This window comes from Thermobia domestica, chromosome 15 (genome assembly GCF_964235325.1).
Source record: "Thermobia domestica chromosome 15, izTheDome1.hap1.1, whole genome shotgun sequence".
In the NCBI taxonomy this organism is placed as follows: Eukaryota; Metazoa; Arthropoda; class Insecta; order Zygentoma; family Lepismatidae; genus Thermobia; species Thermobia domestica.
This window is the reverse complement of record NC_137468.1, coordinates 95307570-95330291: the sequence shown is the minus strand read 5'-3', so window position 1 is coordinate 95330291 and position 22722 is coordinate 95307570. Positions and strand designations below refer to the sequence as shown.

At 37.2% G+C, this 22722-nt stretch overlaps 1 protein-coding gene across 1 annotated transcript in view; it reads right to left on the bottom strand.

The window, feature by feature from the left end:
• Positions 1-20985, bottom strand: part of LOC145671154 (uncharacterized) — a 230176-nt gene extending 209191 nt beyond the window's left edge. Inside the window, exon 1 of the mRNA XM_081739988.1 lies at positions 20754-20985. The gene's annotated coding sequence lies outside the window, so the exon portion shown is untranslated. The remainder of the gene's footprint in view (positions 1-20753) is intronic.
• Between the last annotated feature and the right edge of the window lie 1737 nt (positions 20986-22722).

Below are 22722 nucleotides of genomic sequence, written 5' to 3'. Positions count from 1 at the left end.
TTCAGTTGCCTAAACCCTCCCCGCTTGTCTAGTGGCTAGCGCGAGTACCTTTGGTGCATGGGGTCCTGGGTCTAATTCCCAGAGGGAGAGTCGAAATTTCAACAGAGATTTTGATTTTCATATTGCCCAGGTACGGAAAGGAACACTAACAACTTTTAACAATTACAATTTTCCTTAACACTACATAACACTTATTTCAAATTGAAACGGAAGGAAATATTTTAGTTTTACGTCCCACAGTTATGCCGGCTAGGCTAAAGGAGGTGGTGGTGATGAGAAACGTATGGAATGGTGGAATGAAGAAAGTGCGAGGAAACGGGAGAACCCTGAGAAAACCCACGCATATAGGGTGGCCAAATGTCCTGCTTTTGGCCGGACAGTCCGGCTTTTAGAGGTTCTGTCCCATGTCCGGCTTAGTAGTCGAGCCGGGCGGCCATTTGTCCTGCTTTTCAGTTGTCTCATTATAAATATTAAACTATCCATTATTCATGTATTCTGATGGCTTGAACTTTCACTTATTCTGAATTCAAGGTGTTGCAAAAAGTAAGCCTCAGATATGTTCAAGAACTGTACAACTGTTGAAGAAAGGTATTTAAAACTTCGAACGTGCGAAAATACCAAGCCAAAAAGGTTTTGAGTATGGGAATTTTCATTAAGGTATGCTGCTTGGACAAAAGAACACAACCAATTTAATATCACCATAGTTAGGCGCGAACTTCAAGTTTGTTTCAATTTTGAAGGAAAAAATGAGAATGGAAAGTGCAGTGACATATTGAAAGAATTCTTGCAAAACAAACTTCTATTGGAAGCTGCTCGGGGAGCAGAGAAATATCAATGAGGTAAGAATTTTAACACATAAATGTAGCTATTTGTAATTGTAGCTTTCCCAGCTTGCTTGAGCCAAAGACGCCTAAATGCAATTAATGAATTGAATTTTCTTATGTGGAGAAAAGGTTTACAAATTCATAAAGTCCGGCTTTCTAAGTCAATGTGTCCGGTTTTTTAATCATTGTCTTCTGGCCACCCTACATGCACATGACGTTCGTCCATCTCCAAGTTCGCGTGGCGTGAACTGGATACGAACCAGCGATCCCACACACCAAAGATGAACGCTCTACCTCTGAGCCACTGCGGCCCCCTACTTCTAATTTCAACCGTACAATCTAAGAAGCTCATGAAACAGTTTCTACGACTACGGAAGTCCATTCCTGACGTCTAGGAACAGAACGTCTATGGCTGAGAAATTAATACAATACAAACGTGAAAAAAAAAAAAATCGCTGACTCATCGGTGTTGAAAAGACAACCTTTGGCATGCAACCTGTAGACTGTAAACGAAGAGAGAGAATATAACTTTGCTTTGTTTACAGAACAGGTATTTGTTTTCACTTCCGTGGCCTATTGAATCCACACCCATTCACTGTGCCACGTTCTTGTAAACCAACTATTGTTAATTCTATGTTGGAAGATAATTCTTACATATGTATTAAAAAAAAAAGTAGTAGTAGTAGTGTGGAATGTGCCTCATAACTACGGAAGGTCGTTATAAAGACAACATTGTGCATTTTTTTTCCTTTTGCTGCAAATTACAATTAACAACTTACTATTAACGCCGCCTATGAGAGACAAAAGTTTGTCAACAGTAGTGGTGGGCACAAAAACCGGTTTTTCGGTTTTTAGAAAAACCGAAACCGGTTTTTGAAAATTAAAAAAACAGTTTCGGTTTTCTCCAAAACCGGTTCGGTTTTTCACCTGATCCGGTTTTCTTCAAAACCGATTCCGTTTTTTTCCAAAATTTGTTCTATTTCTGACCAGAACGGTGTTTCATTGTTCTCCGGAAACCGAATCCATTTCCACAGAAATAGTTTTATGTGTTTTCAAAAAGTTTTCACCGAAACCAGTTTCGGTGAAAAACCGAACCGGTTTTGGAGAAAACAGAAATGTCGGATTTCGGTTTTTACAGAAACCGGTTTTCGGTTTTTATAAAAACCGGTTTTGCCCATCCCTAGTCAACAGATCCTTTCCTATCCTTAATATAAAATCAAGGCGTCTCAGTCTGTTAAGTCACACCCAGGCCAATAGATATAGCTAGCGTTACTGACACGATAAGGCGACATGCGTTCATAATGAGGATTATCTAAACATCTTCGCCTGGATGCTTATGCAATCCAAATTCATGTTTAAGTTTGCGTATTATCGCTACTCATACACTGATATGTTAATTGTATTATAGATCGGGTAATGATATCTGAGTTTTACGTCCCAAGGTTATGCCAGTTAGGCCAAAGGAGACGGTGATGAGGGATGAAATGGTGGAATGAAGAAAGTGGGAAGAAACGGGAGAACCCCGAGAAAACCCACGCACACGGTGTTTGTCCACCACAAAGTTCACTTGGCGCAAGCTGCGATCGAATCAGGGACCCCATGCACCAGAGGAACGCTCTACCACTGAGCCACGGCGGCCCTCAGATCAGGTAACGTAGTATAGCAGTGGCGTATGAGTAAGTACCACTGAATCGAAGCGGGGCTGTGCCCAATAGTAAGTTGCGAGCCGAATGCGGAGGGTATTTCCCCACAGTTCATCAGTTGAATACAAGGAGAAAAAGTGCCTCCCTACCAGAAGGAAGCACATTTAAAAAAGACAACAACAAAGAAAAGAAAAAGAAAGAATATTGTTGTTCCTTCGATTGCTGAGTGCCCGAAATACTTTCTTTACTCCATCCTAGTTACATATATAAACTTTTTGGAAAGTCTCCAGGAAAACTCAACAAGTTCCATCTAAACATTAATGTTTAAGAGGCCAGTCCAATCTACACGGTATGATTTGAAAATCCATCTAGATCGAATTTGTGCTGATTCCGGCACAATTTTCCAAACCGTCTGAGTTATTAATTGTCAATCTTCAAACTGGGAAAATAAAAAATATAATCTTTATCACTATAATTTTTTAAAAATATCCACTTCAACACATTTATTGTTACTTTCCTTTTATTTCGTTCGGCGTAAGAAATTAATCTCCCAAAATTTGATGGATGTATTCTTTCGCTTTTCATTTAAAAGAATGCTGCTAATGTACATCAATGGCACAGCTGAGACCAATACCGGCAATTCTTAAACTTGACCCCGGAACACAACTCCGAAATTTATATTTTGCCTTCTTGTAGTTTTTGCCACAGAATGACGAATGGAAGTGAAGTATGAACCTTCCAAAAATCATAACCCAGTTGGCAAAATTCCTCAATGGATTTCTCCAATCGCTAATTGATTAGCATGCATTAGCACTACCTACGAGACAGGAAAATGGATTTGTTTCTATTGAAGAGCTAAGAAGCTTTCCGTATCTCGTCACGAAAATTGTCTTCTCTTATCTTGTTGGCAACCTTAGCACTCATGGATTGTGTGTGCAAGATTCCGCAATCAAATTTCAGTATTTAGCGCGAGAGATCCGGGTTCGATTCCCGGCGAGAGTTCATCCACGTTAAACTAAGTCTACGTCTCATATAGCCTCGCTGCTGGAAGGGATGCTAAACACACGTCCATCTAACCAACCATTCGATCCTCAGTGGCTAACGTGCGTGCTCAGGTATCTGATTCCCAGTAGGTGAACTTGCATCAGATACAAGTCTGGTTCAATTCCTGAGGGGACACTCGGTCAAAAAAAGTGTAAAAGCTTTCTCAGACCAGCGATCCTGAGTGAGATTTTCCTGGGCTTTCGTCATCCATACAAGGCAAATGCCGGGACGCTACTCAACATACAGGTCCCAGGTAGCTTCTTGGTTTCCTTTCCTCTGATAGTGTGATCGCAGAGGAACGTCATCCCTCAAAACGTGGCGAGCTAACATGGTCATAGATGCCGAAAGCCAAGAAATCTAACCCTAATAAGATAAGTTCGTTCAGTTTAGATCCCATTTTAAACAGTCAATTACAGTCTCATATGGCCTCAGTGAAAAAAAAAAAAAGAGAGAGAGAGAGAGAGAGGGAGTAGATCAATCTAACCCACCTGGAGTGTGAACATGAGATTTCGATTACACGCTACACTGCAATAAACGCCACATATAACACAACAGTTTCATCCAAGAAGCTGACAATTTAGTTTCAAATATTTATGTAGAGCCTACAGTTTTATGAGGCGTTCCGGGTAGTAAAGGCGAAAAACAGAAGTTAATACAGTAATAAATCTCAACGCTCAGAAATTATGTTTCATGTGTTGGAGTAGTGAGGCAGGATCGTAAACAGGAATTTAATTCAATAGGAGGATAAATTACAATAAAATTTGAAAAAAAAAATCACCCCTAAAATTAGACTAAATTTACAGAAAAGTCAGGAGGGCGGTTCGAGCCCCTAGGACACCCCTTCGTACGTCTCTAGCAATATGCCTACCAAACTTCTTTGTGGCAGTCAGTTCTTGCGCCTATATGCATAGTTTGTAGAAGTCTTACCTCTTTTTCTTAGAAAACAAAATTTCGAAACAAATGGACGATTAAATGATTTTCAAATTGAAGTTCTACGAAACAGACCTTTGTTGACATCACCCTCATACCCGGAACATGTCAATTCAATTGTTGCTTTCTAAATTTTGACATGCACTTGCTTCTTCACTATTTGAAAATTTAAAAATAAATAAATAAATAAATAAATAAAGTAAAATAAATCGTGCATAAAAATACAAATTTGACATTCCAAGCATTCTTAACATATTAGAGTAAAACTAAAATCTGCATTAGCTATATTACGCTTTCTACGTATAATACGTCAATAAAATCTCTTAGACGATTGTTTATTAATAATTGCATGCATATAAGCATGTTGTGACAAAGATTTATTTTTAAAGTGTACATTGATGGTTACACTTTCCTCTGTGTCAACAGCACTCGAGATGATGAAAGTTACAAAAATCGTCGAAGGATCATCTAAAGACTATAATACGAATATGAACACTCATTATGGTACTTGGAGAGTTTAAACACGCGTATGCCTTTTTTACAGCTTCTGTGAAAAGAGCCGAAAGGTAAGAAGGACCGAAATGCTGGTTGAACTGGTTGCCACTCGATATACAGTTATTTTCTGCCAGTAGCACTCTCTTTTAGAAGCTTAAAACGGTGTTCAACACCGCAGGTTTTCCTAAAGACGACTTTAGATTCACACACATGCACTCCAACCAGAAGTATGTTTTTCTTTTTTATATTTTTCGCTTGCGTAGTATATGAAAGCAGGTCAAGAGCAATTATAATGCTACAGAATATCAACGTGTTTGGGAAGAGCTTCACTCTACAAATGGTATTGCATTATGCACATTGCACTCACTGCCTTCCCTTCGGAGACTTATTTATTGGAATGTTGGCCAACTTTTACATTGCATCGTGTCTAGAATGTCTTCAATACTAACAACTAAAATATACGTATACAAAAAGAAAGAAAATTTCTCTCAGCTTGGCTCTGGCTTAATTCAGTTCAAACATGACAGGTGCTGATATACTTTAAAAAAAAAAATAAATAAATAAATAAATAAAAATGAAATTACGTTCTCTGTCACATTTCACGGGAAAAGGGTTGAATAGTTTGAAAAGCATTTTCAAACTGTTCAACCGAACATAGTACTTAACTCGAGATGTGTTCACCACTTCAGTTTAAGATGGAGAAGTATAAAAAAAAAAAAAAAATTTTTGGTTAATAGTTTCGATCAACCATGAGCCATAACCGCTTTTCATTATATCTTAGTTCTACGAAGATTTTTTTTTTAAATCACAACAGTTCAATATAGGAATGGCCAATTCCGGAATTTTTATTTTCTGGAATCCGGATAGTAAAATCGGAAAATTCCGAAATTAAAAAAAACAATTTCGGAAAAAATCCGGAATTTTCCCGAAATACGGAAAGTGAAATTTCTGATTCCGAAAAATAAATTTTCCGGAATCCGGACACTTTGGCTATTTCTAATTCAATGTAAACAGCAGATACCACGATGAAGTTGTACGTACCGATGTAAGTCTCATGGGCATAAATATGTAGGACTAAAGACCCCCATAAATAAATACATAAAAAGCTCAGCTCCTCTCCGTTTAAATTTAGCTCAAATTTGATCGCAGAAAAACGCTTTTTAAGAAATAAACAAAAAGGGAACTTACTTCAAAATTAAAATAGCCGATCTTAAGCGCAAACACTCGCATCCAGGAAAAGATTTTTAAATTGCAATCTAAGCTGACCAGATACACTATAATCAATACGTGAAAATCTATAGATAGAACTCCCCGTATGTGTTGCCCACGAGATCGGAAATGTATCGTCTCAAAAAACAGATGAGAATACATACTAAAATTCGAGATGAGGCGAGAAGAACCAGTTTTCAAAACTAGAAAATTGACGAGTCTCTTCAACAGAACTACTACACCCAAGTCTTGGATCTTAAACACAGTATTAGTGTTATAAGATTCGTAGTACAGAAACTATTATCTGTTATTATTATGAACAAAATGAATATTTATTACCAGGGCCGATTTAGGGGATGCATCGGTGCACGTGCACCCCTCGTCCCCTTCGTTATAAATATACACTATCTAAAATGAGAAGCTAGCAATGAAAATAGCAACACTTTCCGAAACTTTCTGCCATTATTTTTCCATTTGGGGCCTAAAAGAAAGCAGAGCTTTGCAATAGTTTAAGTCGATTTTCTGAAGGTTGAAGGAAAAGGATGCACCAAGCCAAATAATATAACATTTGTCAAGTAGGAAAAATAAAGCCAGAGGAGAGAACACTTATTCCTGCACATCGTTGCGACCCTCTTTAAAATACTCTCCTTCTTTCTATGCGTTGTCAGGGTTAAAGAATATTATCACATTCAATTTGAAGAGTTTCAGTGTGATTAGTTATTTTGGGAATTATCTGTGCATCCCCTCAGACAATCCTGGATCCGGCCCTGTTTATCCCAGTTTAAAGAAACAAGTCATTACACTACTCCAACAATAAATAGGATGTAAATGTTGGTTATACTATCGTGAACATCTCGTGACGCGGAAAGATCCTGATAACTTCTAGGTGAAATTAAGAAAAAATACACGAAGACGAGGCTAAAGGAAATGAAATATGTCCCACGGTAATACCCTATATGCTAAAGGAGATTGTGACGCTGAGAACGAATAGAACGGTACAATGAATAAACTGGAAGGAAAGAGAAGAACCTAAAGAAAACCCACGCACACGGTATACGTCCACCGCAAAGCCCACTTGGCGCTAGCTGGGATCGAACCAAGGACCTCACGTGCCACAGGTGAACGCTTTAACACGGAGCCACCGCGGCCCACAAAAGGAGACTAGACAACCTTATATTTCATCTTATCCAGTATTTTTTAGCAACATCAGCAGACGGATTTTAAAAAATACATTGTGAGAATGTCGACAAGTATTTGTTGTCGACACGAAATCTCAAGAATATGCATTCTGACATTTAAATAGGTCAAATACCAAAGAGGACCAAATCAAATGACCACATACACAACACAGGAAAATTAGCTCCTTCATGGCTAAGTGGTTAGCGTACGCGTCTTTGGCGTGGGAGATCCGGTTTCCATTCCCGGCGGGAACTCATGTACTTCGGATTCCACGTTAATCAGTAGGTCCTGTCTCGTATAGCCTCGCTGCTGAAAGGGGTGTTAAAATCAACTCAACACAAGAAAAGAAAATGGCACCAGAAATTTGCACTACATTACAAGCAATCAATAAATGAAATGGGTTACGAACGAAACGATACGTTATACAATTTTCACGACGATGTCACTTTCACTACACATTTTCGAGACAAGATAATCAACTCTCGTCTCGTGTGCATCCCTAAATGAAAATTTTAATCTCTTCCTCAAAGCACAATCTAAGATAACCCAACAACTTCGCATAAAGTATTTCACTACATATTTAAATAATAACTTCCAAAATTAGTACGAAAAATGAGAACCGGGTGAGTCACAGTAGTATAGAACAGTGAGGGACAAACTACCTCTCGGGAGCCAAATGCAGCCTACTGAAAGGTCTTATTCGGCCCACCAAACCCTTTCTTCATCTGAAGAATGAAAATAAAATAGAATTATCTCGAAAGAGTTGTATTAGAAACAGAATGACAGATGAGTATTTAACTTCATTTCTAATTATTAGTGCATCGCAATTCAAAATTGCATATCTGAAACTTCAATCATTAATAGCGCTTATTACTACAAGAGTTCTGTAAAATTTACCATTGCTATTTTTAGCAAATTATACTGGTCCTCCTGAAGTTTGTTCCTTTCTTATTGGCCCTAAAACAATTAGCCCATCACTGTTATATGATAGAATTTTTGGTGCACTGTATAAGAGGCAGCCAGCATAGAGTAATTGAGTATCTATGCCCTTCCGCTTTTGTTAAATTTCAACAAGGAAATACTGGTTTTTACTTTGCCGATCTACGATTTGTTTGAATCATTTTGCAATACATTAATACAAAGCATAAACTATGGCATTTGCTGCACGTCACCTTTCACCAGTATTAAGATCGGTAATTCAGCACCTACTACAAGAATAAGAATACAACATATTTATTGTAACTAAACCAATTGAGCGCTAGAGGCTTCGGATTATGTTAAGTATGGCCAATGCGTGTCAGCCGTGTTCATTCAACAATAATTCCTGTTAACTTTCACTTCAATTAGGCCTAATTTTACTTAACGAGACTGTTTGCATATTTTATACCATTCCTTTGTTAATATATACTTTTTTCCCTTTTCTTTCTAAATATATGCTGTAACGCACTACACAGCAATGTGGCTGACTGACCAAGGGAAAAGAAATCTTCCGGATTGCGTGTACAAACACGCAAATACGCCATGTTAGTAATGGAAAAATGACATGTCAAGCAATAAATAATAAGTAGAATGTAAAGACAAATAATTTGTTTTATGTCTTTCATGTCGTTAACAGCGGTAGCTGTGCTATAAGGTGAATAGTTGTGCAACCACACTTTTTTTCAACAACGAAGAATGTTTTTAAATATTAACGTTTCAGGAAATATAAACCTCTATTTTCCACCGCAAAATAGTATTGATGCACCACTAAAATTCATTTAAAGAACGGAAAGAAATTGAGAGTTATATTTCCAGTTACAACGAGAATTACCACTGAACTCAGTAACATTAAAGCGTATGGCAGAAAGCACCTATTTCTTAACTTAGGGAGGCGAATCTACATCTGCATCGTTCCTATCTTCTCGTATTATCCAATAGCAGTTGCAACCACTAAGTCGGCAACAGCGAAGTCAGTTTTTGTAATAGTTACGAACTCCTCCACTAGTCAGAGCTTGATTCAAATTTGTAAAGTGATTTAGTCGTGGCAGGGTAGGAAGAAGCTGATTCACTAAATGTCTAAACACAAACTTGCGAAGAAACAAACACGCGTCTGGCTGGTGGTAGCAGTGTTTCATGCCTAATTTCGGGGGATTTTGGCTTCCACGGAGCTAAGAAAAATTAAATTGCTAATGGCAATATACCAAAATAGTGTCCCAGTGTAGCCTCCTAGTATTTTGATCTTGCCCATCCCCGCACATTATTTGAAAGAAAGCCTAGGTGGTAGTACAAAAAAATGTATTACAGCAGTAGTGTAACCTTTAAGCCTGCACACCAGGCGGCCTTATCAAGGCGTGATGGCCCCAGATTCAGTTCTTTTCTGATCGAGGGAGGTCATGTGTGTTACGGTGGTTTAGTAGGACAATCTTAAATATTTATTGTACATGAAACAGTGATTGTCAAAATATAGAATAATTTCGTATTTTAATTTTATGCTCAATTCGATAGTTTTAAAATGTACACTGTGTCAAAATCTGTTCCACATTGGTTCTAGAAACAGGAGCTTCCTGCCATACGCTTTAATGTTACCGAATTCAGTGGTAATTCTCGTTGCAACTGGACATATAACTCAATTTCTTTCAGTATTGCCATATGGACCAACAGTGAAATCAAGAGATTTCAGTAAGATAAGTCAGGAGGCGTGTCTAATGAAAAACAAAGTGCATACGCAGTTAACGTTGCGAAATTTATGATACTTATCCCTATTCCATCCAATTTAGTAATTTATAATTAACCTCTCGTGAATATATTGTCATTGCCATAAAGTCTTTCAGTTTTCATCTCATGATCACGGCCTGTAGGCTAAAGGAGATTGTGAGGATGAGTGAATGAAATGGTGGAATGAAAAAAGGGAGGAAACGGGAGAACTCCCCAAAAAACAATGTCTTTGTCCACCACAAAACCCACTTGGCACGAGTTGAGATCGAACCACGGACCGAAATAACTTTTAATCTAGGAAATAATTAGTATCAGTGAAAGAATGATACTGGGGATGTTAATGATAATCCTCCCATGGACCACAGAATTATACATGTTCTTTTTATGTTTAATTGGTACCTTAAGTTTGATTTAATGAAATTCCCCTATTTAAAACATCGTGGCACTTAACAATCCAAACTGGGAAGAGGCAACAGATGAATATGCATGTAATATGGTCTACAGAATGAATAATAAATCAAATAAAAAGAAGAAGCGCTGATAATAGGGCCTAGCTGATATATCCAATACTTGCAATCACGATACGTGTTTTCTTCCTACCTGGATATATACTTCTGCCACTCACTAAAGAGAAATTCACATACTTGCTGACAAAAACACATAATCACTGAAAATTGAATTTCTGTCCCTTATATTCATTTAATAAATGCAAAAAAAAAAAAAAAAAAAAAAAATCCGATCGTCAGAGGAGGGAGGTGCTTCTCTACCCTAAAGAAAATAGGCTTCCTTCAGAACGCTATGATAAACTAAATACTACGCAGCTGTAATGCCTGCCGCTGTTGTGAGTTTACCTCATCCCAATAGTAAAATACGTATAGCATTGGAAAAATCTCCGTAAACTCTACTAATAAATATGGAACTCGGGACATAATTAAAGTTCCGACAGAGCCACATCAGGACGAAGGACATTTTCTCCTAAATCGGAAAGTGTGGGAACCCTATCAAACAACCGGGCGAAATCAAACTAAGGAAAAGGAGACATTTTCCTAACATTTCAATATACCTTTCCTAACATATCAATTTCTCAAAAAAATATAGGACTACCAAAATTATTCAATATATATTAGTAACAATGGGGAGGAGGGAAGGATAAATATGCCCAAAGATGGACAAGGATTAATCGATCGATTTCACTGCCCCGAACAAAACAATGTGGAGATGAATTTTAAAAAATCCTCATGCGTAGTTTAAAAAAAATGACCGAAAAATATTTTTTTGTAAACCTACTAAACCTAAAAATTTTGTAAAAAATTTTTTTGTAATGCTATTCGACACCCACGTTACCTTTTAAGCTGAAACTCATACCCTCATTAAGTTTTTCGGTATCAGACTAATAAGATGACAGTACACCGTATGTTTAATGAGAAATTACCCAAAATTAACATTAATTCATCAACTTTGTTTACCATAATGTAGTATAAAGATGACATACCAATCAACACATGACATCAGGCTGAACAAAATGATAATGCTTGAAAGTAAATTATAATGTGTAATTTTTATGTACTGTATTACATGTATCTATTTATAAAAACAACTTAAGGGGGCAGACTACTGAATATTTTTGAAAAACTAATAATTTTTCTTTTGCCCGTTTTTCGTAAGTGGAAAGAGGTAATAAAATGTAACTTACCACAATAATAGATAATGTTATTTTACACCCGAAAATACGGATCGAAAGAATTTTCAGTGTTGCCATCCATAGAAATAACAGTGTGACTAGAATTTGAATTACTCAAACATCTAGGTAAAGGCAGTGACTAGAAAAATAAACTCAACGGTAATTGATGACTTATCATGCTGTCTATCCTTCTTGTTTACTACTTTTTAAATAATATTTCTATTTATTTTATAAACCTTACATAAATTCTTACAAAATAAATAAGTCATTACAAAATAAATAGAAACATTATTTAAAAAGTAGTAAACAAGAAGGATAGACAGCATGAGAAGTCATCAATTACCGTTGAATTTATTTTTCTAGTCGCTGCCTTTACCTAGATTTTTGAGTAATTCAAATTCTGGTCACACTGTAATTTCTATGGATGGCAACCCTGAAAATCCTTCCGATTTGTATTTTCAGGTGTAGAATAACATTATCTATTATTGTGGTAAGTTACATTTTATTACCTCTTTCCACTTACGAGAAACGGGCAAAAGAAAAATTATTAGTTTTTCAAAAATATTTAGTCTGCCGTTGTTCCTGATTATCATGCGCATACTCCTAACACTAATGTACACAGTACATAGGAATAGTGTGTCAATAACCGAGAGTACTGAAAGCTATTTGAAGAGTAAATCAATCTATTACAGAAAAATAAACTCCATGCTGTAACATGTGCATGCGTGTAGCACGTACTACAATAACTTCGATATATATAGAAACTAGTCGCTACGTCAAGGCACTTAAATGGACTATCAAAGCATTATTTATGAGTGTAAAGATTCCAAAATTCTGCAGCTCACTGTATATATAAAATGTCAACGAGTCCATAGAGTCGCGATGCCCAAAAGCCGGTATCACGACGTACAGCACGTCATTAAAACTGAGGGAAAAGGGAAAACTAATTGGAAGAAAAATTGAACGAAAAGAACATTTATTTATCAATGCCATGCAGTGAGAGTTGCAAAGATGATTTATCGGAAATCAGAAAAATTGAATATGTTCAAAAAGCAAGAACTATTCGGCCAGATGTCCTTTTCTCCTTTAGAGGAAAAACACGATATATGCTGCTATATTTTCGAGGCAACATCGGGTCATTTAGGGAGGTGGTACATCTTGTAAAAGGAGGGCAGATTGACATTCCTGTCACAGAGAACAAGCGTGTAATTTAAAAGTTAGTAACACTTGGAATTAACTTGCAATTTGATGGGGCCTTCTCATCAATAAATGTGGCAATTATTATAGTAAGCCTCAAAAATACCTGAAAACCAAGAAAACAGACCAGGGGATCAAAGTAGGAACTAATTTGTATTTATTTGAATCAGAAACTGTGATTGAATAACTCACTGAGTTTATGAGAAGGCAAACAATAGATTTTCTTCCTGTGTCCCCGGACACTATTTCAATCCCAGTGGGAGCACAAAGAATCGAGTGTACTCTATGTCCCATACAGATTTGCTGCTCCAAAGGGACGTACCAGTACATATACAAAGGATAAAGGAAGAACAGTATGCATATTGTGTACTAAACACTTATAACAACTGTAACTTGCTCGTCCACAAATCCATGAAGGAAACTAGTACCAACAAAAGTACGATCAACCATACTTGTATGGCTATGAGAATCAGAACCTAAAGCCAGTTTACTTTAGTAGAGGTAATTATAATGAATGCCATTCCGTCAGAACAGAAGACACTTTTATAGCCTATAAATGTTCGCACTCGACTCAAACCATGCAGTCTTCCCATTCATAATCCAGTTGTAAGTTCGCCGTGAAATATAAGGCGATGCCAATTGGTATTTCGTCACGTACTGAACAGGATACAGAGCAGAATACAAAGCATTATTCCATCATAAAAGCCACTAGTGTACACAAAATGTTTCAAATTAGGCCACTTGCAGAACGGTAATCTATGCTCCTTCGCCTTGCCAAAAAACAACACAAAGACAAAACTAATTGCTTCAAACATTTATATTGCAAGCTGCCACACACACAAACTAAAAAGCGTGCGAACCTCAGTTTTTTTTAAACCAAAAAAACTGAGTGCAGAAACTTATTTCGAGGCAAAACAAATAACACCCAATACCTGGTTAATTATGATTAACTTCTAATACCTAAGAATATACCATCTAATATACCACGTGCTGGACGATGCATCCAAACTTTCTTGTGGGGTTTAACGTTCTATGCTCCGAGGCTTAGGGAGATGTAATGATGGTGAACGATATAATGAAATAAAGAAATTGGGAGAATCCTGAGGCAATTCATGCACACGGAGTGGATCCACCACAATGGCAACTTGCCATGAAATGGGATCGAATCAGAGACCACACGCACCAAGGTGAGCGCGGTCGACCCATTTAAACTGATTTCGCATGCTAGCCTAACGCCACCACGATTCTTCTCCCCAGCCTTAGAATCGAAAGGACAGCTTATTGCGAAAAAATAAATAACAGAAGTGAATGGCCACATTATGCGAAGTACATCAATTTCATAGGATCTGTTATGAATATTTGATATAATGAAATACACATTCGATTGAGTGTCAAGTATTTAGATAGGTGTTGGTAGTTAACTTGAAAAGAATTGATGCATTACGGGGACCTAGGAGGAATTTGATAGATCAAGTAGCGTCCGATTGTGATTATAAAAATTAAGAAGCGTAAGTGCTTGAGAAAAATAGGTTTCAATCAAAATGGAAGATAGCTAAAATGGCTCTAACACGCAGTGGCGGATCTTGAGAGAAGTCATATTGGTAAAAAAATAATAATAATAATAAATAAATAAATAAATCGCTAAATACTAAGGCAAGAAACTTATCAAATATCTAAAAGTAGTCAAAATACTCACATCTCGAACTAATTTACTCCTAACCATAAAGTTCCTACCCAATACACAGGAAGAAAGTAAAGTCTGAAAATGGCGGAAACTTCGCAACCCAACCATTCTGAAGGAGGGGAGGTGTATACGCATATATTGGCTGAAAGACATAAACAAATCAAAAATCCAAATCTTTTATCAAAAGTCCGTGCTTCACACAAACAAGCATTAACCAGGGGTACATATACGAGGGAAGTGAAGATAAATGTTATATTTGGGCCTGATACAGCAGAAGTTAGGGAAAATGCATGATAAACGAGGGGGGGGGGGGAGAATAAACACCTCTACTCTTAGCGGGACAAACTTAAGTGGAGTCACAGTCTGAGTCGTTTTCAAACCAGTAACAGTGTCATATTGTACAGTCCGTAACAAAAAACCCGCAACATGAGCACGTAAGTTTATTGCGAAACTACGCCCAACAGCGCAGAGAATCAACATAACGTCTAAGTGGCACGAAACCACGGCGTCCTCCCCTGCACACTTATTTTGGAGCAAAAGTCTTCGTCGTTTCGCAAACTTACATACTAATCTTGCAGGATTTTTGCTGCGGACTGTACACTACATGAGCGAGTTCAGTTTTCCAAACTTTAACGAGCTAAGAACATTCAACCATGCCACTATTAAAAAGTGCCTACGCTCAGGTAAATTTTTAATTGCTTCTTTTTATACACATTTCAGGATGCTAAATGAACAAAAACTATTTTTAAACGTGGGTCACGCGAAAAATGACTTTAAATTCGGGATATTTGAACTACTGCTCATGCTACTGATAAAAGTGTTCATTTTTCGATAAGTTTTTAATTGCACTGTTTACATTAATTTGATGACGCTGAATCCAATGAGGTCACTTGTCTCATACCGTTATGAACAGATAAGTGTAGAAAAATAGTTCATTTGGATTCAGTGCCCTCAAATTAATATAAAAAGAACAACTAGAAAGTATCCAACTGTGGAAACATTTTACCAGTGGCATGCTCAGATGCTCTTTGACCAAGCTTAAGCTTAAATATAACATTTAATTCCAAATTAAGTGATGAAGGAATAAGATGAAAATAGAAAATATTTGGTCGAGTAGAGAGCTCATCGCAGCATTGTGTACCACGGACAAATTAGTATCTTTCATCCTGAGCATTATACTAACCCGCTCACCTTAATAGCATTGCGGATAGTCTATCAAGAAATTACATCCATCCCAGGGTAATTTATGAGGAAGCGATTTTCGATTGTCCTTATGTTGGGATCAACTGAATGGATTCCTTGCAGGGATTTATTTGTAGCCAGGGAAGCCTGGGAATTTCCCCCCTTCTAAATTTTGACTTACCTGTCCCTAGGTTTAATCCAGTCTTCCCAGCCTGGGAAGATGTTTTTCCCCTTTCATAAGCTATAAACTGTTTTGAAGTGCAATGATTCAACTTCATGTTTTAGTAACGATTCTTTATTCTTTTTCAGTATGTTTATTGTCACGAGCTATGTTGGTCTTGTTTATAAAATTGCTTCCCGAAGAATTGTTCATAGAATTGCTTTCAGTTTCTTCTGCAGAGTGTAAGAGAGGCTTTTCCAACTTAAACTTACAACATACTGACGCTAGAAACCATTTATCTGTAAAAACCCTCGAATTTCTTCTTTCCATAAACGTTAATGGGCCATACATGGAGAAAAGTATGCCTTCAGCTCGATAAAAAGTGGATATCATGCTGCTACCGACAAACCAACTGAAAAAGACGGTACCCGATGTAAACCAACCTCCTATTGCTTCACTATTCTAAAATGAGGTACGCTGTGAAAATACTGTCAATTTCTAAAGACAGTTTTAGACAGAGATGTGCGTCTACGCGTAAAAAACGATAGTTTACGTTTACGTGTCAACTATGCGTAGACAATGTAAACAACGTAGACTATGTAGAATATGTCAACAACACGTAATTTAATATGACATCATGGAGAATAAAGGAACTTTATTTTGTCGTTACCTTGCGAAATTGCGTACAAAATAAAATGCCTAGACCAGGGAATAGTAACTATCGAATACTTAGTTTCGTCTTGATGAAGGAAAATGAAAAATATTATGCATTTTGTAAAATATGCAAGAAAAAATTGGCAAATACAGCAGATTCAAGACTGAAAGCCCACAGGTGAGAATTAGTTTTGTAAATTTCATTATAAAAGCAGTGCTCGAAGTGGAAAATCTAAGGAAGTGATATGTGCAGAGCAGAGTAAAGATACAGATTAGATAATTCCCTCTACTTTTTATATGTTAGTCGTTTCCCTAATCTTTCCCTGCACCGAAGTAAAACAACTGAATGAGGAAATATGAACAAACGAGCAACGAAATTGTTCCTTACATTTGATAGTGGTTGTCTACATAGTCTACACGGGAAAAGGTGTAATGTAGATTACGTATAGATTACAGTAGACAATCGCGTAGACGTAAAATTATAGTTTACGGCACATCACTGGTTTTAGATAACACGCCGTAAGTCATGCTTTAGCTTAACTCAAGGTGAAATCGGCAGTCAATCCTTTCTTGGGGGGCGCGGTGGCTCAGTGGTAGAGCGTTCACCTCTGGTGCTTGGGGTCCCGGGTTCGATCCCAGCCCCTGCCAAGTGAACTTTGTGGTGGACAAACACCGTGCTCGTGGGTTTTCTCGGGGTTCTCCCGTTTCCTCCCACTTTCTTCATTCCACCATTTTCATTCATCTCTCATTATCACCGTCTCCTTTAGCCTCACCGGCATAACCGTGGGACGTAAAACTTACAGATTTCATTTTCAATCCTTTCTTGTGATTTTGTTGTGAAAACTGTAAATGTTGAAGGCTACAATGGCTGTTTCAATTTCGAGAGAATTTTTCCTAGATAGCATCATATTGGTAATTGTTTAATAGATGCACATGATTGTTCGGAGACCAGATTACAGTCTCTGTTCAATTCTGGATTCATTTTAATACCAGTATGTTTTGTTGACCAGAAGTTTACTTTCAGCAGAACAGTGCTAGGGTCACACACCCCTGAATATAATTTTATTAAGTAGAAGGAGTAAGTGCAAAAACTCATTTATGATATAAGGAATGACACCTAGTATCGTCTTTCAACTTCTATTTAATAAAATCAGATTCAAGTGTATGTGCACCTATCACTGTTCTGCCCAAAGTAAACACTTACCTTTTATCGTATTTATTGTTCGGGCGAGGAATTTGGTTTTCAAAGACCAAATTAGAACGGACTAAAGAATTATTTGTCATAACAAAACTGTTTAACGTAGGAGTGTGACACTTGTTATGACAAGTTGTGCAGATTGCAATATAACTATAGGGATTTTATTGGATGCTGCACACTTGTCTTCAGATGTAGGACGAAAAGTAGCAAGGTAACACATGTAAACTAATATACCTAACCAAATCTTATTTAACGTACCTACCTGTATTTATCATAAAACTGTTTTTAAAAAGGTGAAAAAAAGAAGAACTTGGAGACCGCCTATCAAACTAGTAGCATGATTTTAAAGTAGGTAGGCTTAAAAATTACGTTGTCCCAACCCGATTTTAAAGTTGTTCTGTTACGGAACACAATCTTGCATAAACATTCCCCCCTTCTACAAAATCCACAAATAAATCACTGATTCCTTGCATCAACGAAGTCCATTTCTAATTCTTGACCCTCTCCATTATGGCCACAGCTAATGGTGACCAATCAAGTAGTTAATGAGTTTTTATGTCTCCCGGACGGACACACGGACAGACAGGGTAAATATATTTACGGTAAACAAAAACTCCTATTGTAGTATTAGTTTTGGAGGTTTAAAAATCGATGGAAGAAATAAAAAAATCTAAGGGTGTCTACTGCCACGAGTTTAGCGTCCCTTTCAGCACCGAGGCTATATGAGACGCGGACCTACAGTTTAAAATGGAATCCTATCAACATAAGCTCCCACCAGGAAACTAATCTGGGTCCCCCACGCCAACCGCTGGGCACGCTTACCACTTAGATTTGCACTTTGGCGATAAATTTCTGTTTCAGATAAACTTCATATCTGATTCTGATTTAGAAAACTGACAGTCAAACGGGGCAAATTTTTATTTTATTATTTTCTTTTTCTTAAATGCATTCTTGTATTTACATATGACTGTCATTCGAACTATAAAATTACTGTTCTTGAATGATTTTACACCATTCCTAGCAAAATTAAAAGTATAACGATTTGGTCTAAAGGGAAAAAAAGTTAATTCATCATTATATGTTTGAAAATACCAAAACAAACTACATGCATACTGGGCAGCTCTCAAGAGCAAGATCCGACATTTTAAACATGATTGTACTGTGCACCTGAGACCTAAATAAACCGGAAAATTGCAAACATATCAAACTTCTGTTTCTGCTGACTTGTATTATTAACATCTATTGTAACATAAACGTTTCCACTATATTCAGGGTAATAGTTAAGAACAGCTACTTCTCATCTCCCGTGCACGAGGATACATCTTACTGTTGCACTACCTAAACACCCTAAGTACAAGGGCAAGAACTCAGTCTATTACCTACTTTTTAACATCCTAGATAGTCAATGAATAATTCCTGAAAGTATGGCGTTTCTCGTCCTTCCCTAAATGGGAAGTACGGCTCCTTAACTATAACCATATTCAGAAATCCAGCACAAACAATATATGCTCATAAACATATAGAGAGTATTATGATTGACATATTCTTGATCAATCATTAATTGCCCGTCGCACTTAATATAACCATTGTTGCATTATTTATCTACCATCCGAAAGTTTCGTTTTACGAGAAAAGCTTTCTGATTTCAGATTTAATCCCTATTAACTAAAACCTCCATTCAATAGCTACTGTGGATACGATCCTACTCCGCCTTGCCAAACTTGCATAAAATACAGTAGACAATTTGACTCGTAATCCAATTTCTCCATTTCAAGAAAATGATGCATACAGAAAATTCCACACAAATAACGGCATCGATCTGCTCAAATAACCATCGGAGCCAGGAACCCTTTTACCCAAATCGATGATCAAACCCAGGATAGAACCTGAGGGTTAGCACCCCTCCCCGTCAAGGGCGCCGAGCACCACCAACACGCAAGTAAGCCTCCATGTATTTTTATGAATATACAATATTTGGAATAACTTGAATTCAATTTGTCTTAAAATCCTCACATATGGCTTCTTAGACTCTTGTCTGCAACCAAACACACATCTGAAGGGGTCCCCCAAAGTTACAGAGAAATTGGCGTCCCTGCTCCCCGTCAAATTCTCCAGTTTAATAAAGAATTGAATCGAATTCGAGTTTAACGTTTCATTCAACAGCGAGGGTATATGCAACATAGACCTAGAGCTTAACAAAATCCAAATCACATGAGTTCCCGCAGGGAATCAAACCCAGGCCTCCCTCGCCCCAAAGGCGCCTATGCTATTTACACAGCCACAAGGGAACTTCCGTCTAATTAACGGTATTGCTTCAATATCTCCCCTGTCGAATTTATTTTCCATTATTTTTTCGGCTTTGTCCAAAAATAAAATCGTTTATGAAATCGATATTCTAATTTCTTAAATTTCTAGGGTAAATGTTTTGCCCATCACCAACTTTAACGCGGAATCAGCTTTGTTGGGAGTTTCAAGATTATAGAGTAAAACAGATCCTAATCTAAAAAGATGTTATAATAATTAGAAATGTATGCACATACTGCAGAATGCATCTAAAGTTTCAAAGCAAGAAGCAACACAAACAAATAAAACACGCATGGCAAATCAAACAATTCTTAAACAGCACAACAACAATATAAGGTTAAAAGTTTCAACGGTTAATCAAAAAGAGAGAATATAATATTTTCTTAGCATCAAACATAAAGAACAAACGGGCAGGTCATAGAGTGGCTCGGCAAAGTGGGTTAACACCACAGTATAGAAATGCGGCCAAACAACCATTTAAAAAGCTACAGAAGTTCCGTATATATTACGTCTCTAAAAGAGAAAATAAAGGAAAAAATAGTGTAAATTGCATTCGATTCATAGTAGTGAGCGAGTTACACGCAATTAGTATTTATATTTGCGACAATATAATTTAAGGAAACTGAAATGTGTACATAATCTTCCTATTCAACTTAACATAATAAACAAACTTACCTCTCTATATTAAGAAGAACAAGAACCTGAAAAAAGCACTCCACTGTTCGAGACACAGTCACACTACATTTATTAAAGAATTACACAAACACAATTTATTTTTTTCTTTTTTAGAAACGAAGAAAATGTTTTCCACAAATACAAAAAAAATAACACAATCACTTACAAAAATACCTTCCACTCGCTTGTACTCTTTCGCACCGAATGCACAGGAAGGGAGAAGAAATCTTTCGCACGGCGGAGCGCGCCAGTACAGCGCACCTAGCGACAAAAATGAGAAACACGCTTATAAACATACTCATCCGACTAGATTTCGTTTCACCAACCGCCTCCTTTCATTTAAATTAACGAACGATAAGCGATTTCGAAAAAAAGATTTCTCTTTATATCAGGAAACTTACCTATAGAGCGGCTGAATCAACTACAATAAGCATCAGATAGTATAGTTATTTTAGATAGAGATATAGAAATGAAAGTATTTGATTAAAAAAGTAAATTTTTCTTCCTTTTTAATATCGTTACAAATATTGATGGAATGTTATAAATATTGGTTGATTCATTGAAGTTAACGTCCTTTCTAGCATCGAGATTACATCATACATGGATGGATTGTGATCAAACGTTTAACGTGGAATCCGAATAGTGGCATCGTTTGGGCCTTCAAGGGGGGACTGACAAGGGACAGCAACTTTGTGATTCAAACTGATTTGGATAAAATTTGGAAGTAAAAGCCCTCGCCCAAGTTTTGGAAATCGCCACTAAGTGCGCATAAACAAATAATCCGAAGCGGACGAAATTGCGCACATATATTTACTAGACCTAAAATAAGGGTGTATGCCTACCTATTTCATGTTTTCCTTTAAAAAACGTTTCGGTGGAGCAGGGCCTCTTCCGAACTTATCATCACGAAATGTCAAAATCAGTAATGAATGTAATTCAGAAATCCTAAAGATACATGCAGGATAGTAACGAAACTGCGTTAAGCGAACACGTGTCTTTTATTTTCTACGGAAATCTGGTTCTTGGGAATAAAAGCCCCCGCCCAATGTTTTGAATATCGGCGCCAAGTGAATATCGGCGCCACAAACAAATAATTCGAAGCGAACGAAAATGCACACACATATATACTAGACGTAAAATAAGTGAACACGTGTTTCATATTTTTCTTCAAAAAACGTTTGGGTGGAGCAGAGACCCTTCCAAATTTATTATGTACCACGAAATTAGTAAAAATTAGTAATGAAGATACTTCAGTAGTCCTAGAATACATGTAGGAATGTACGTAGTAATCGCCCTCGCTACCTATTGCAAGAAGATAATTCAAAAATTCGCTTCTAGTCAAGAGTCTTGTGTGGAGTAACGGACAAACATGTGTCACCGTTACCTTTTAGGATATTAACAGATTCACTCCATTAACGAACTTAGCCAAGATAATCGCTCTAGCTATATATTGCCAAAGAAAACAAATTCAACATTTGTTTTTGTTCAAAGAGTTCATATGTGGAGTAACGGACGGATTTAAATCACCATTACTCGTTAAGATGTTAACGGATTGAATCTATTAGCGAATTCAGCCGAGATAATCGCTATAGCTAACTACTGCGAAAAAAGAATTAAAAAGTTCGCTGCCGCTCGAAAATATTGCGTACGTACTTACAGTTAGACGAATGTACTGCCATTACAATAATAGAAGTCCCATTTACGTGATCCTAATAAGGATAGCTAGTAATAGAACAGCTATATCTACATCGTACCCGATTGATGAATCTAATTCGATCTTGACGAAGGGGCTGCGATATCTCAGTGGTAGAGCATTCACTTCTGGTGCATGGGGTTCTTAGTTCGATTCCAGCTCGCGCCAATTGAGCTTTGTGGTGGACAAATACCGTGTGTGTGGGTTTTGTCTGGGTTCTCCCGTTTCCTCCCACTTTCTTCATTCCACCATTTCATTCATTTCTCATCACCACCG